The following is a 7,196-nucleotide window of genomic DNA, read 5'->3' as shown; positions in this document are numbered from 1 at the left end:
TTGATATCTGCAACAGAATTACTCCATGTAAACAAACCCAAGGGTCAAGTGTTAAACTGGGTGATGAATTACGTCTATCACCTAGGAAAAAGTGCAACTTCTTTGATGAGCTTAAAGATAGATTCTGTGTGCGAAATTTCACATAAAGTTTTGGTTGATGTTAGGATATAGTAGACGACACTTGTTCAAGTGTTACGCAATGGAGTCGAACACAAAACTACGTTGTTAAGCAAACATCTGAGTCACACCGCCACAGCTGCACCAATAAATTGTGGGTTGATGTTTATTTATTTAGACCAAAGAGCTAGCACCAGTAATTTGAATATGGGTTTTTCATCAATGATGATACTTCATAACAATCATTCGAAACTCATTAGCAAGTGTCCACTCTAGAAATACTTCCGGTGTATCAAGCTTGAAGGAAATACTTACGAAAATACTTTGGACAGACAAAAAAAACACTCAACAACAATGTAACAGTTATCAAAAATATCCAGAACGTCAAGAGTTACCGTACCGTCTGTATCTTGCGAAAAACCATCATGGTCTTGTAAATTATTCTGTTTCTACAGGGAATCGAAACCGCATTTAAGCATTCATTTAAAAAAATCTATCTCTATACTATAACGAATAGCTACTTTGATTGATAGAAAAAATTAAATATAGTCAGGAAATTATGTTTTTTCTTCGTTATTGGAGACACTTTGATAATAAAATTTTGTTTTTAAATTTTCTCTCTTGTATTTTTGTTTTATGTCCTAATCGCACACTTGAAAGATTTTCTTTAAAAATGTCAAAGTCTTGGTAACAGAAATTCCTTAGCGAAAAGTTTCTATCAAAGAGAAGCGAGTTTGGTACGAAGTAATTTTGTTATTTTTTGTGGTAACAAAAAGAAATTAGACGAGTTTTTTTAAACTGTCAAAGAGTGAAGAAAAATGGTTCAGTTTTAAAATTGGTTGGAGAAAATCTAGTTGAGATTGCAGCAATGCATGCCTTTGGAAATTATAATTGTAATGATAGGATGAGGAAGAAGAGGAAGGAGGGGAGAAAGAGGAGGAGGAAGAAAAGGTGGAGGTTTCTATATTTCGTTGAAGTGAGATCAGGTAAATATCTAAGCAATAGTATCTGCTCAAGTTTGTCATATGTTTACACAGACAGACACACACGCACACAGACACACACACACACACTCACACATGCGCCTATGTATATGCTTGAATGCGTGTGTGTGTATGTGTGTACATGTTTTTGTGCTTGTGTAATTAAAGACTCATATTTATGCAAACATTTGCGCACAAACCACACGCATTCACCGTGCGTGCGCACACATACAAATGTGTATACACACAAACATACACGCACACGCGCACATATATATACACATATATACGTACATACATGCATACACACATACACATACACACACACACATACATATATATATATATGTATACATGCGAATGGTTTTTTTATAAACGGTGCCGTGTTTTACAATCCTCTAAATAATAATAATGGTATTTTTATATATGGTTAAAGCTTATGGCGATCACCGTGCATTGACTAAGGAAAATAGTCTAATAAAGCGTCATATAAGCCCTCGACAGAAAAAAGAAGGTTTTCCTATCCGCGTGGGACTCGGATCCACATCCCTTTGTTTTATATATATATACGTAAATTTAATTGCCATATTAAAGTGGCTGTTCTATATTACTACGAGTATAACACCAGGTAGATCTTCCGCCAGCTGATTATCGGTGCGACACTGCACTCTTTATATACAATATATATTGCTAGCGGGAGAGCGAACCCCTACCATCCTCTAGCAGAGAACAGGATCGTGAGACTGACACAGTTTCGAGCTGGTTGGCTGATCCTCATTTGCGAGCAGCTGGTCACCAGAGCTATAGCCAGGGTCGGCTCCAGCGAGCAATATATTGTAAACAAAGTGGCAATTGGTTACTGATTTGCAACAAGCTTTCACTCTGGTGACAAGGTGCTCGCGACTGAAGATATGACAACCAGCTCGAAACTAAGTCAGTTTCGCGATCCTGTTGTCTGCTAGAGGATGGTAGGGATTCGCTCCTCCTGCTATATATCTTTATATATAAAAGTGAAGTTGTGTGTCTGTCTCCTACGATTTAGATTCCTAACTACTCCCACATTTTTCGGTGCAGTTTAACCAAAACCGGGTATCTTATAGTCGTGATTCATATCGAGCCCTTCTGGGTATTAGCGCGCGTCTATGATGAGTCTACGATTTTAAAAAAAATTTACCATCATTTTTTTCCATTTTAATGCATTTTTTCACTATTATATAAGGAAAGTAACTCTCTAAAAATGTCTACGATGAGTCAACGATTTAAAAAAAATTTACCATCATTTTTTTCCATTTTAATGCATTTTTTCACTATTATATAAGGAAAGTAACTCTCTAAAAATGTCTACGATGAGTCAACGATTTAAAAAAAAATTTACCATCATTTTTTCCCATTTTTAATGCATTTTTTTGCTATTTTTTTGCTATAACTCTCTAAAAATGCTTATATAGTTATTTCCCTTACAAACCCGAGCAACGCCGGGCGATACTGCTAGTATATATATAATAGGCTTCCACACAATTTGCGTTCATTATAGTAGAAAGCACTTGACCAAAGTGTTGGACTGTGGGGCTGAACCCGAAACCTAATGGTTGCAAAGCGAGCTCCATAACGACAGAGTCATACCTGCAGACATTCAGTTGTTTAATCAACAGAATTAGCTACCCATTGAAATAAGTGGCTGAGTATTCCACAGAAACGAATAAACTTAACGTAATTCTCAGAAATAATCCGTGTGAGGGAATGTGTGATGGGGCTGTACTTTTGAACGGCAGTTATCAGCTATCTCCCGCACAGTTTCCGTTTCATGAAGGAAATGGTAAAAAAATGTTTTCTCAAATGGTAAAAGATGTTTTCTCAAACTGTCACATAATGGGATCGAACACAGGATCTAGTGATTGCGAAGCGAACATCTTAACCATCCGGCCATATTGCGTTCTCGACAACAGCAGCAGCAGCAGCAACATCATCATCACATTCATCATCACCATCACCATCATCATCACCATCACCATCATCATCATCATCATCATCATCATCACCATCATCGTCATCATCATCATCATCATCAACAACAACATCGAACTCACGAGCTTCAGCAGCAGTGAATGCATGAAACGATATGTTTGCTGGAGGCTGGTCAAACGCCCACTTCCCTAAAAATATGCATATGTATGCATAAGGTAACATATGCCAATACGCTCATGCATGCATGTATTTACGTATGTGTGTGTGTGTGTGTGTTTTCTGTGTATCACGTATATTTGTCTTTTCCCACCTCCACCACAACCACAGTAGCATCGATATTGTCAATTTATGAGAAATGAAATCATACAAGTAGAAACTTGCAGAAAACCTCCTCAGGTTAACTTTATGAATAATAAAGACCAAGCTGGAACATTTATCAAACTTATCTTTTCTTGGCCCTTTCACATCTCACCAAACCTCACTGTCTGTATATATGTCTGTATGTGTATTTGTGTATGTGTGCATTTGTAAATTTGCGTATGCGTATGCGTCTGTGTGTAGATGCGTATTTGTAACTTCCACTTCTTATGAAACCATGCATATGTATATATGTTTGTGTGTGTGTTTGTATGTGTGTGTGTATGTGTGTGAGTGCGTGTGTGTGTGTGCGCGGGGGTTTTACAGCTCAGCCTTCCACGATGTTTGTGTGTGTGCGTATGTATACGTATTTGTGTCATGCGCATGTATATGTCTGTGCATATATATGAATATACATGTGTGTATGCATATGTGTTTGTGTGTACATATATGCATATGTATTTGGGTATGCATAAGTGTGTGTGTGTGTGTATATGTGCATATGCGTATATATTAGATATCAGCATACGTACATGTATGTATGTGTGCGTGTGTGTGTATGTATGTATGTGTCTGTAAATGTGTGTCCGTATATTTTTCTGTATATAAGCGTATGTGAATCTGTATTTGTATATGCGTTGTTATATGTACCTGTGTGTGTACGTGTGTGTATGTACTTGTGTGTGTGTGTGTACTTGTGTGTGTGTACTTGTGTGTGTGTACTTGTGCCATTCATTTCACACCAAATCATATCTGTCTGTATATGTATGTATATTTGCGCCTGCATGCGTGTATGTGCGTTAGTAGGTGTGAGTATTTGTGACTTTTACATCTCACCAAACCATGTGTGTGTATTTATGTATGTATGCATGTATGTAGTAAATTGTGTTCGTGTCTACATGTGTGTTTACGTCTACGTGTCTGTCTGTATATTTTTGTGTGTGCATGTGCGTGTGCATGTGTGCGTATATTTGTATATATTTGTACTATTTATGGTTTGCACATACCCTTTGTTCCTCTGTGTATGTGTGAGAGAGTTTGTGTGTGCGTGCGTGTGTAAGTGAGAGAGTGAGTGTGCGAGAATTTATGTGTTTGTGGGGCGTGTATAATTGTGTGTATATATGGCCTCTGTATTTATGTTGCTTTGTGTTTTGTGAGAGTCTGAATACGTGCGCACGTTTAAGTATCACTATGTGTGATACTGCGTGTATATGTATATAAGTATATGTGTGCATGAGTCAGTGTATATGTCAACTGTATTTGCATTTTATGCATCTGCTTCTGAGTGTGTGTGTGTGTCTTTGTGGCTTTCCTTTATGTTTCTGCGTGTGTACGACTGTATGTGCATATATATGTATGAATGTCTCAGTGTGTTATTTTGCATTTCTGTTGTATGTTTGTGCGTGTCTTTCAAATGTGAGCAAACACATGACGTATATGACTGTCTTTTTATGTGTGTGTGTGTGTGTGTGTGTGTGCCTACTTGTATATGTGTGTGTGAGATCTTTGTATGCACATGCATGTATATACCTATTACATATAACCGTACCATGTACGGCATGCATGCTATTTTTGCACGCATACGTGCATTTGATATATGAATGCGTGTGATTGTGTGCGTCCGCACGCGCGTGTGCATATGTAGGTAACATTTGGTAGGATATTTTTGCAGTCATGAGGATTTTTCTGGCCATAGAAATTCCAAGCCAAGTCGTCTCTTTAGCATTTCAACGGCTGGAGCCGCGAAATGCTTTTACCATTATCGTCCATCCCACCCGAAAGAAATGACTGCATTATCTCATGAATCAACTTCTATCCTACCTGAAGTTGTCATACAACACGTGACAAGAAATATAAGCTTACTGTGTACCGCTAAAGCAACAAAGTTTTTCCTTGTATCCGCCAAAGAAAAGGTGTAACACATTTCTCACCGACTTCATACATCGCCAAGGATTTGTTTGCATTCCAATATTTTCATGTTCAAATAGTTATTTCCTTCTTTGCTAACTCAAGTTTCAGATGTTTACTTTGCATAGAAGCAGTATACATTTGACTCTGTCTTGTGGAACTTCAGTGAAGAACACGACTGTTATTAAGCCGGGCTCTGACCAGCCCAGCATAAAATTAAATATTGATGCATCTTAATTCCAATGTTTCATTGAACTTGATAATTCTGATGCCACCCATCTTCATCCCAGGATATGGATGCTCATCCTTATTTCATAATTGTCTTTTTAAAATTCTATTGTCTTTTTAAAATTCACTCTCCAAACTCAGTTGGGAATTTGCTTTCACTGACCACTCGACTATGAACAAGTTACTAGAATTACGTGGCTTCTAGCAAAGGTTTGCATCAGCCTGCAATGACATTGGCCATGTCATGACATAACAGAGACCCCCTACTCGACCATATAATGCTCAAAGTCATGTCAGTGCATACTGTACTATGATGAAAGCAATTCGTCATCGTTGTCTTTTATGTTGACTAACCCTCATGTTTCTTCGTCCCGAAAATCGAAGGATTAGTCTGTGGACAGGTGTGCGCACTAACTGATCTGGTCTCTTAGAAATAACGCGTATTTTATTACATGCTCTCCCTTGCCTGATGTAGAAGGTTTCTCTTCATTATCAGCGAGAACTGCATTTAGATGTTCTACAAGAAAAAAAAAACATTTATCGCTTTGACAGTACACAGGTATGTCACTTTCTTTCTCAATCGCTTCTGTGTAACACTTTTTGGTAGAGAGGCATTTGTTTTTATCATATGATACTGCCAAGCGGTCTTTCTATTGTTTAAATGCTTCATGTGCAAAATCCATCAGTTGTAAGTTATGTTTGTAAAAGATGAAATATTCTTTTATTTTATGTGTATGGTCGTCCATTGTCTATAATCCTTAAAAATTTCTTTCAACTGATCTTATTAGAATTATCTCTTTTGCATGATATTTTTGAAGCCAAAAACCTTTAGAGGAGGTGTTTTCATCTACTAATTGCTTGGATAATCTCATTGGATCGAAGTTTTACCACTCACTGAATCTCATATGTAAGGATCTTCTAAATGTGTATTTAATCGGCAGATTGCTCTATGGCGATACTTTTCCTCAGCCACATTTTTGTGACATATTCTTATTGCTGTCCACCTGGTATTACCTCCCCTTACTGTCTCCTATCTCTGCTTTATTCATCACGTATTAGAGTTGCCGTTTATTTTATTTCTGGTTTTACTTTATTCCATGACTTGACAAGACATTGATTAATAGATATTCCAACCGTGACCAAACTATCTTTTTAGAAATAAGTACGAAGGTATTATTCAATATATTCTTTCCTTATTTAACTAACATTGGGTGTAATTGAAGAAAACTCGACTGTAATTTCTTGCTGGACTACTTGCCTCATAGAATTACTCTCAGGTGTCATCATGTGCCAAAATGACTATCGTTGCTGCTGTATTGTTGTTGCTATTGTTGATAGTGGTGGTCATGTTTTTGTTATTGTTGGTGCTCACCTAATTGTTAATGCAAATATTGTTATAGTCAATTATCTATTTTATATTGCTGTTCTTATTGTAGCTATATTGTATATCATTGTCGCTGTCGTTACAACGTTGGCTTTGTATCCGTGTTACTGTTCTGCGGAGTCTTGATGCCATTATTCTTGTAGTTGTTGTCGTTGTTGTTGTTATTGTTATTATTATTATTATTATTATTATTAGTAGTAGTATTATTATTATTATTATTATTATTATCGTTATTATTATTATCATTATTGCAA

Source organism: Octopus sinensis, linkage group LG6 (assembly GCF_006345805.1).
Source record: "Octopus sinensis linkage group LG6, ASM634580v1, whole genome shotgun sequence".
In the NCBI taxonomy this organism is placed as follows: Eukaryota; Metazoa; Mollusca; class Cephalopoda; order Octopoda; family Octopodidae; genus Octopus; species Octopus sinensis.
This window is presented reverse-complemented; position numbering follows the sequence as displayed.